Genomic DNA, 10,000 nt, shown 5'->3' with positions numbered 1-10,000 from the left:
TTCTTTAAAGTGTTTAGCAGGTAAGTATATAAAGAAATATTGGATTAACAAACAGTATATCAATGATTAAACATTCAAGCTTCTCTTCCAAATACTTGTGCATTATTACCCGATCTCAGATTTTCTCTGTAATGACGATAAGCTAAAAAATTGTTGCCAGTGCATGAAACCTTGAATGGATCACTCTGCCATTTACATTCAACTACCACTTGCTAAATAATTTAAATAAACCTCATACGCTGCTGGAACACTTCGGTCCATTTTTCTCTTTCCAGGATTAAATTTAAGATTGATACAAGGTGTAATAACAATTAACCAACCATGCGCATCTTTCAGTGAATATGACAAATTAAACCGTAGTCGGCAGGATTTGAACCTGCGCGGGGAAACCCCAATGGATTTCTAGTCCATCGCCTTAACCACTCGGCCACGACTACTTGTGATGAAAATCATGTGAGCTGGAAATGACATTTTCTGCATTTTAAGATAATTTCATAATGAGTGGAAACTCTTACTTGACAATGTTTGAAATAATAGAGATTGTTACTAAAGTGCTTTGTAGGTCAGATAAAGAAATCATCAGGTCCCAGCGAGATTAGAAGTCGGATCTCTGAATTAAGTGATCAAAAGTGCTTGCCATTACACCAAGTTACCCCTTTCCAAGAGGTTTTTGGAAATAATTCTCTCAGACTTTAAGCCACAAAAGAGTCAATTTGAATTGCATTTATCTGATGGCACCCTGCAACATATTTATTTTGGTTTAAACAGGTAAACACTTCTGTTAAAAAAAAAGAATTTGGAACAAGATTTTTTATCTGATTTATATGCAGAATTAAGTGCATGCTTTGTAAGTTTGTCCAAAGAACCGTGAATTTGGTGAACCTTTGCCTAGTTTCCAAAATAAATGTACAGGAATAAATTTAATAGTGTGCTGATTCACAGATTGAATTTTTTCAGTATTTTAGGGGGATAGCGTAGTAACCGAAATCTGTCATTTCACTATGTTTGCAGCACAAGAGAACACAAAAAAGTGCTTTGTAGGTTAAAAATAGAGACCATGAGATGTCACTGACATTTGAACTTGCCTCTCATCAACCTCCTGGCCACAATAACCTCTTCAAATCTAGTGCTCAGGTGGAGATTTTATTTCTGTATTTTGTAGGGATTTAAAAGTCGCTGAGAACAGTCATTTGACTATATTTCTAATAAGATAGATTATGAAGAAAGTGCTTGGTTAGTGAGAAAAAGAAGTCATTAGGTGTTATTGATAATTAAACATCAGAACACCTTAACAACTTGGCTACAAATAAGTGTTTAACACAGTCACAACTCCAAGTGCTTAGCTGAACATTAATTGCTCCATATTTAGAAGGATCTGCAAAATCACTGAGAGCTGTCATTGGACTATGATTTTAACATGAGTCATTTTCTTTAAAGTGTTTAGCAGGTAAGTATATAAAGAAATATTGGATTAACAAACAGTATATCAATGATTAAAGATTCAAGCTTCTCTTCCAAATACTTGTGCATTATTACCCGATCTCAGATTTTCTCTGTAATGACGATAAGCTAAAAAATTGTTGCCAGTGCATGAAACCTTGAATGGATCACTCTGCCATTGACATTCAACTGGATCACTCCGCCATTGACATTCAACTACCACTTGCTAAATAATTTAAATAAACCTCATACGCTGCTGGAACACTTCTGTCCATTTTTCTCTTTCCAGGATTAAATTTAAGATTGATACAAGGTGTAATAACAATTAACCAACCATGTGCATCTTTCAGTGAATATGACAAATTAAACTGTAGTCGGCAGGATTTGAACCTGCGCGGGGAAACCCCAATGGATTTCTAGTCCATCGCCTTAACCACTCGGCCACGACTACTTGTGATGAAAATCGTGTGAGCTGGAAATGACATTTTCTGCATTTTAAGATAATTTCATAATGAGTGGAAACTCTTACTTGACAATGTTTGAAATAATAGAGATTGTTACTAAAGTGCTTTGTAGGTCAGATAAAGAAATCATCAGGTCCCAGCGAGATTAGAACTCGGATCTCTGAATTAAGTGATCAAAAGTGCTTGCCATTACACCAAGTTACCCCTTTCCAAGAGGTTTTTGGAAATAATTCTCTCAGACTTTAGGCCACAAAAGAGTCAATTTGAATTGCATTTATCTGATGGCACCCTGCAACATATTTATTTTGGTTTAAACAGGTAAACACTTCTGTTAAAAAAAAAGAATTTGGAACAAGATTTTTTATCTGATTTATATGCAGAATTAAGTGCATGCTTTGTAAGTTTGTCCAAAGAACCGTGAATTTGGTGCACCTTTGCCTAGTTTCCAAAATAAATGTACAGGAATAAATTTAATAGTGTGCTGATTCACAGATTGAATTTTTTCAGTATTTTAGGGGGATAGCGTAGTAACCGAAATCTGTCATTTCACTATGTTTGCAGCACAAGAGAACACAAAAAAGTGCTTTGTAGGTTAAAAATAGAGACCATGAGATGTCACTGACATTTGAACTTGCCTCTCATCAACCTCCTGGCCACAATAACCTCTTGAAATCTAGTGCTCAGGTGGAGATTTTATTTCTGTATTTTGTAGGGATTTAAAAGTCGCTGAGAACAGTCATTTGACTATATTTCTAATAAGATAGATTATGAAGAAAGTGCTTGGTTAGTGAGAAAAAGAAGTCATTAGGTGTTATTGATAATTAAACATCAGAACACCTTAACAACTTGGCTACAAATAAGTGTTTAACACAGTCACAACTCCAAGTGCTTAGCTGAACATTAATTGCTCCATATTTAGAAGGATCTGCAAAATCACTGAGAGCTGTCATTGGACTATGATTTTAACATGAGTCATTTTCTTTAAAGTGTTTAGCAGGTAAGTATATAAAGAAATATTGGATTAACAAACAGTATATCAATGATTAAACATTCAAGCTTCTCTTCCAAATACTTGTGCATTATTACCCGATCTCAGATTTTCTCTGTAATGACGATAAGCTAAAAAATTGTTGCCAGTGCATGAAACCTTGAATGGATCACTCTGCCATTGACATTCAACTACCACTTGCTAAATAATTTAAATAAACATCATACGCTGCTGGAACACTTCTGTCCATTTTTCTCTTTCCAGGATTAAATTTAAGATTGATACAAGGTGTAATAACAATTAACCAACCATGCGCATCTTTCAGTGAATATGACAAATTAAACCGTAGTCGGCAGGATTTGAACCTGCGCGGGGAAACCCCAATGGATTTCTAGTCCATCGCCTTAACCACTCGGCCACGACTACTTGTGATTAAAATCGTGTGAGCTGGAAATGACATTTTCTGCATTTTAAGATAATTTCATAATGAGTGGAAACTCTTACTTGACAATGTTTGAAATAATAGAGATTGTTACTAAAGTGCTTTGTAGGTCAGATAAAGAAATCATCAGGTCCCAGCGAGATTAGAAGTCGGATCTCTGAATTAAGTGATCAAAAGTGCTTGCCATTACACCAAGTTACCCCTTTCCAAGAGGTTTTTGGAAATAATTCTCTCAGACTTTAAGCCACAAAAGAGTCAATTTGAATTGCATTTATCTGATGGCACCCTGCAACATATTTATTTTGGTTTAAACAGGTAAACACTTCTGTTAAAAAAAAAGAATTTGGAACAAGATTTTTTATCTGATTTATATGCAGAATTAAGTGCATGCTTTGTAAGTTTGTCCAAAGAACCGTGAATTTGGTGAACCTTTGCCTAGTTTCCAAAATAAATGTACAGGAATAAATTTAATAGTGTGCTGATTCACAGATTGAATTTTTTCAGTATTTTAGGGGGATAGCGTAGTAACCGAAATCTGTCATTTCACTATGTTTGCAGCACAAGAGAACACAAAAAAGTGCTTTGTAGGTTAAAAATAGAGACCATGAGATGTCACTGACATTTGAACTTGCCTCTCATCAACCTCCTGGCCACAATAACCTCTTCAAATCTAGTGCTCAGGTGGAGATTTTATTTCTGTATTTTGTAGGGATTTAAAAGTCGCTGAGAACAGTCATTTGACTATATTTCTAATAAGATAGATTATGAAGAAAGTGCTTGGTTAGTGAGAAAAAGAAGTCATTAGGTGTTATTGATAATTAAACATCAGAACACCTTAACAACTTGGCTACAAATAAGTGTTTAACACAGTCACAACTCCAAGTGCTTAGCTGAACATTAATTGCTCCATATTTAGAAGGATCTGCAAATAATTAAACATCAGAACACCTTAACAACTTGGCTACAAATAAGTGTTTAACACAGTCACAACTCCAAGTGCTTAGCTGAACATTAATTGCTCCATATTTAGAAGGATCTGCAAAATCACTGAGAGCTGTCATTGGACTATGATTTTAACATGAGTCATTTTCTTTAAAGTGTTTAGCAGGTAAGTATATAAAGAAATATTGGATTAACAAACAGTATATCAATGATTAAACATTCAAGCTTCTCTTCCAAATACTTGTGCATTATTACCCGATCTCAGATTTTCTCTGTAATGACGATAAGCTAAAAAATTGTTGCCAGTGCATGAAACCTTGAATGGATCACTCTGCCATTGACATTCAACTACCACTTGCTAAATAATTTAAATAAACATCATACGCTGCTGGAACACTTCTGTCCATTTTTCTCTTTCCAGGATTAAATTTAAGATTGATACAAGGTGTAATAACAATTAACCAACCATGCGCATCTTTCAGTGAATATGACAAATTAAACCGTAGTCGGCAGGATTTGAACCTGCGCGGGGAAACCCCAATGGATTTCTAGTCCATCGCCTTAACCACTCGGCCACGACTACTTGTGATGAAAATCGTGTGAGCTGGAAATGACATTTTCTGCATTTTAAGATAATTTCATAATGAGTGGAAACTCTTACTTGACAATGTTTGAAATAATAGAGATTGTTACTAAAGTGCTTTGTAGGTCAGATAAAGAAATCATCAGGTCCCAGCGAGATTAGAACTCGGATCTCTGAATTAAGTGATCAAAAGTGCTTGCCATTACACCAAGTTACCCCTTTCCAAGAGGTTTTTGGAAATAATTCTCTCAGACTTTAAGCCACAAAAGAGTCAATTTGAATTGCATTTATCTGATGGCACCCTGCAACATATTTATTTTGGTTTAAACAGGTAAACACTTCTGTTAAAAAAAAAGAATTTGGAACAAGATTTTTTATCTGATTTATATGCAGAATTAAGTGCATGCTTTGTAAGTTTGTCCAAAGAACCGTGAATTTGGTGAACCTTTGCCTAGTTTCCAAAATAAATGTACAGGAATAAATTTAATAGTGTGCTGATTCACAGATTGAATTTTTTCAGTATTTTAGGGGGATAGCGTAGTAACCGAAATCTGTCATTTCACTATGTTTGCAGCACAAGAGAACACAAAAAAGTGCTTTGTAGGTTAAAAATAGAGACCATGAGATGTCACTGACATTTGAACTTGCCTCTCATCAACCTCCTGGCCACAATAACCTCTTGAAATCTAGTGCTCAGGTGGAGATTTTATTTCTGTATTTTGTAGGGATTTAAAAGTCGCTGAGAACAGTCATTTGACTATATTTCTAATAAGATAGATTATGAAGAAAGTGCTTGGTTAGTGAGAAAAAGAAGTCATTAGGTGTTATTGATAATTAAACATCAGAACACCTTAACAACTTGGCTACAAATAAGTGTTTAACACAGTCACAACTCCAAGTGCTTAGCTGAACATTAATTGCTCCATATTTAGAAGGATCTGCAAAATCACTGAGAGCTGTCATTGGACTATGATTTTAACATGAGTCATTTTCTTTAAAGTGTTTAGCAGGTAAGTATATAAAGAAATATTGGATTAACAAACAGTATATCAATGATTAAAGATTCAAGCTTCTCTTCCAAATACTTGTGCATTATTACCCGATCTCAGATTTTCTCTGTAATGACGATAAGCTAAAAAATTGTTGCCAGTGCATGAAACCTTGAATGGATCACTCTGCCATTGACATTCAACTACCACTTGCTAAATAATTTAAATAAACATCATACGCTGCTGGAACACTTCTGTCCATTTTTCTCTTTCCAGGATTAAATTTAAGATTGATACAAGGTGTAATAACAATTAACCAACCATGCGCATCTTTCAGTGAATATGACAAATTAAACCGTAGTCGGCAGGATTTGAACCTGCGCGGGGAAACCCCAATGGATTTCTAGTCCATCGCCTTAACCACTCGGCCACGACTACTTGTGATGAAAATCGTGTGAGCTGGAAATGACATTTTCTGCATTTTAAGATAATTTCATAATGAGTGGAAACTCTTACTTGACAATGTTTGAAATAATAGAGATTGTTACTAAAGTGCTTTGTAGGTCAGATAAAGAAATCATCAGGTCCCAGCGAGATTAGAAGTCGGATCTCTGAATTAAGTGATCAAAAGTGCTTGCCATTACACCAAGTTACCCCTTTCCAAGAGGTTTTTGGAAATAATTCTCTCAGACTTTAAGCCACAAAAGAGTCAATTTGAATTGCATTTATCTGATGGCACCCTGCAACATATTTATTTTGGTTTAAACAGGTAAACACTTCTGTTAAAAAAAAAGAATTTGGAACAAGATTTTTTATCTGATTTATATGCAGAATTAAGTGCATGCTTTGTAAGTTTGTCCAAAGAACCGTGAATTTGGTGAACCTTTGCCTAGTTTCCAAAATAAATGTACAGGAATAAATTTAATAGTGTGCTGATTCACAGATTGAATTTTTTCAGTATTTTAGGGGGATAGCGTAGTAACCGAAATCTGTCATTTCACTATGTTTGCAGCACAAGAGAACACAAAAAAGTGCTTTGTAGGTTAAAAATAGAGACCATGAGATGTCACTGACATTTGAACTTGCCTCTCATCAACCTCCTGGCCACAATAACCTCTTGAAATCTAGTGCTCAGGTGGAGATTTTATTTCTGTATTTTGTAGGGATTTAAAAGTCGCTGAGAACAGTCATTTGACTATATTTCTAATAAGATAGATTATGAAGAAAGTGCTTGGTTAGTGAGAAAAAGAAGTCATTAGGTGTTATTGATAATTAAACATCAGAACACCTTAACAACTTGGCTACAAATAAGTGTTTAACACAGTCACAACTCCAAGTGCTTAGCTGAACATTAATTGCTCCATATTTAGAAGGATCTGCAAAATCACTGAGAGCTGTCATTGGACTATGATTTTAACATGAGTCATTTTCTTTAAAGTGTTTAGCAGGTAAGTATATAAAGAAATATTGGATTAACAAACAGTATATCAATGATTAAACATTCAAGCTTCTCTTCCAAATACTTGTGCATTATTACCCGATCTCAGATTTTCTCTGTAATGACGATAAGCTAAAAAATTGTTGCCAGTGCATGAAACCTTGAATGGATCACTCTGCCATTGACATTCAACTACCACTTGCTAAATAATTTAAATAAACCTCATACGCTGCTGGAACACTTCTGTCCATTTTTCTCTTTCCAGGATTAAATTTAAGATTGATACAAGGTGTAATAACAATTAACCAACCATGCGCATCTTTCAGTGAATATGACAAATTAAACCGTAGTCGGCAGGATTTGAACCTGCGCGGGGAAACCCCAATGGATTTCTAGTCCATCGGCTTAACCACTCGGCCACGACTACTTGTGATGAAAATCGTGTGAGCTGGAAATGACATTTTCTGCATTTTAAGATAATTTCATAATGAGTGGAAACTCTTACTTGACAATGTTTGAAATAATAGAGATTGTTACTAAAGTGCTTTGTAGGTCAGATAAAGAAATCATCAGGTCCCAGCGAGATTAGAACTCGGATCTCTGAATTAAGTGATCAAAAGTGCTTGCCATTACACCAAGTTACCCCTTTCCAAGAGGTTTTTGGAAATATTTCTCTCAGACTTTAGGCCACAAAAGAGTCAATTTGAATTGCATTTATCTGATGGCACCCTGCAACATATTTATTTTGGTTTAAACAGGTAAACACTTCTGTTAAAAAAAAAGAATTTGGAACAAGATTTTTTATCTGATTTATATGCAGAATTAAGTGCATGCTTTGTAAGTTTGTCCAAAGAACCGTGAATTTGGTGCACCTTTGCCTAGTTTCCAAAATAAATGTACAGGATAAAATTTAATAGTGTGCTGATTCACAGATTGAATTTTTTCAGTATTTTAGGGGGATAGCGTAGTAACCGAAATCTGTCATTTCACTATGTTTGCAGCACAAGAGAACACAAAAAAGTGCTTTGTAGGTTAAAAATAGAGACCATGAGATGTCACTGACATTTGAACTTGCCTCTCATCAACCTCCTGGCCACAATAACCTCTTGAAATCTAGTGCTCAGGTGGAGATTTTATTTCTGTATTTTGTAGGGATTTAAAAGTCGCTGAGAACAGTCATTTGACTATATTTGTAATAAGATAGATTATGAAGAAAGTGCTTGGTTAGTGAGAAAAAGAAGTCATTAGGTGTTATTGATAATTAAACATCAGAACACCTTAACAACTTGGCTACAAATAAGTGTTTAACACAGTCACAACTCCAAGTGCTTAGCTGAACATTAATTGCTCCATATTTAGAAGGATCTGCAAAATCACTGAGAGCTGTCATTGGACTATGATTTTAACATGAGTCATTTTCTTTAAAGTGTTTAGCAGGTAAGTATATAAAGAAATATTGGATTAACAAACAGTATATCAATGATTAAAGATTGAAGCTTCTCTTCCAAATACTTGTGCATTATTACCCGATCTCAGATTTTCTCTGTAATGACGATAAGCTAAAAAATTGTTGCCAGTGCATGAAACCTTGAATGGATCACTCTGCCATTGACATTCAACTACCACTTGCTAAATAATTTAAATAAACCTCATACGCTGCTGGAACACTTCTGTCCATTTTTCTCTTTCCAGGATTAAATTTAAGATTGATACAAGGTGTAATAACAATTAACCAACCATGCGCATCTTTCAGTGAATATGACAAATTAAACCCTAGTCGGCAGGATTTGAACCTGCGCGGGGAAACCCCAATGGATTTCTAGTCCATCGCCTTAACCACTCGGCCACGACTACTTGTGATGAAAATCGTGTGAGCTGGAAATGACATTTTCTGCATTTTAAGATAATTTCATAATGAGTGGAAACTCTTACTTGACAATGTTTGAAATAATAGAGATTGTTACTAAAGTGCTTTGTAGGTCAGATAAAGAAATCATCAGGTCCCAGCGAGATTAGAACTCGGATCTCTGAATTAAGTGATCAAAAGTGCTTGCCATTACACCAAGTTACCCCTTTCCAAGAGGTTTTTGGAAATAATTCTCTCAGACTTTAGGCCACAAAAGAGTCAATTTGAATTGCATTTATCTGATGGCACCCTGCAACATATTTATTTTGGTTTAAACAGGTAAACACTTCTGTTAAAAAAAAAGAATTTGGAACAAGATTTTTTATCTGATTTATATGCAGAATTAAGTGCATGCTTTGTAAGTTTGTCCAAAGAACCGTGAATTTGGTGCACCTTTGCCTAGTTTCCAAAATAAATGTACAGGAATAAATTTAATAGTGTGCTGATTCCCAGATTGAATTTTTTCAGTATTTTAGGGGGATAGCGTAGTAACCGAAATCTGTCATTTCACTATGTTTGCAGCACAAGAGAACACAAAAAAGTGCTTTGTAGGTTAAAAATAGAGACCATGAGATGTCACTGACATTTGAACTTGCCTCTCATCAACCTCCTGGCCACAATAACCTCTTGAAATCTAGTGCTCAGGTGGAGATTTTATTTCTGTATTTTGTAGGGATTTAAAAGTCGCTGAGAACAGTCATTTGACTATATTTGTAATAAGATAGATTATGAAGAAAGTGCTTGGTTAGTGAGAAAAAGAAGTCATTAGGTGTTATTGATAATTAAACATCAGAACAACTTAACAACT

General features: G+C 35.0%; 7 non-coding genes across 7 annotated transcripts; all 7 read right to left on the bottom strand.

Annotated features, from left to right (window-relative positions):
* Positions 1-355: 355 nt before the first annotated feature.
* TRNAS-AGA (transfer RNA serine (anticodon AGA)) lies at positions 356-437 on the bottom strand. The gene has a single exon. It is a non-coding gene; the product is annotated as a tRNA-Ser (tRNA).
* Positions 438-1,809: 1,372 nt separating this feature from the next.
* On the bottom strand, positions 1,810-1,891 carry TRNAS-AGA (transfer RNA serine (anticodon AGA)). Its single transcript has one exon. It is a non-coding gene; the product is annotated as a tRNA-Ser (tRNA).
* Positions 1,892-3,236: 1,345 nt separating this feature from the next.
* TRNAS-AGA (transfer RNA serine (anticodon AGA)) lies at positions 3,237-3,318 on the bottom strand. Its single transcript has one exon. It is a non-coding gene; the product is annotated as a tRNA-Ser (tRNA).
* Positions 3,319-4,777: 1,459 nt separating this feature from the next.
* TRNAS-AGA (transfer RNA serine (anticodon AGA)) lies at positions 4,778-4,859 on the bottom strand. The gene has a single exon. It is a non-coding gene; the product is annotated as a tRNA-Ser (tRNA).
* A 1,345-nt stretch (positions 4,860-6,204) lies between these two features.
* TRNAS-AGA (transfer RNA serine (anticodon AGA)) lies at positions 6,205-6,286 on the bottom strand. Its single transcript has one exon. It is a non-coding gene; the product is annotated as a tRNA-Ser (tRNA).
* Positions 6,287-7,631: 1,345 nt separating this feature from the next.
* On the bottom strand, positions 7,632-7,713 carry TRNAS-AGA (transfer RNA serine (anticodon AGA)). Its single transcript has one exon. It is a non-coding gene; the product is annotated as a tRNA-Ser (tRNA).
* Positions 7,714-9,058: 1,345 nt separating this feature from the next.
* Positions 9,059-9,140, bottom strand: TRNAS-AGA (transfer RNA serine (anticodon AGA)). The gene has a single exon. It is a non-coding gene; the product is annotated as a tRNA-Ser (tRNA).
* Positions 9,141-10,000: the final 860 nt, after the last annotated feature.

The sequence above is a fragment of the Mixophyes fleayi genome, chromosome 10 (genome assembly GCF_038048845.1).
Source record: "Mixophyes fleayi isolate aMixFle1 chromosome 10, aMixFle1.hap1, whole genome shotgun sequence".
NCBI lineage: Eukaryota > Metazoa > Chordata > Amphibia > Anura > Limnodynastidae > Mixophyes > Mixophyes fleayi.
This window is presented reverse-complemented; position numbering and strand designations above follow the sequence as displayed.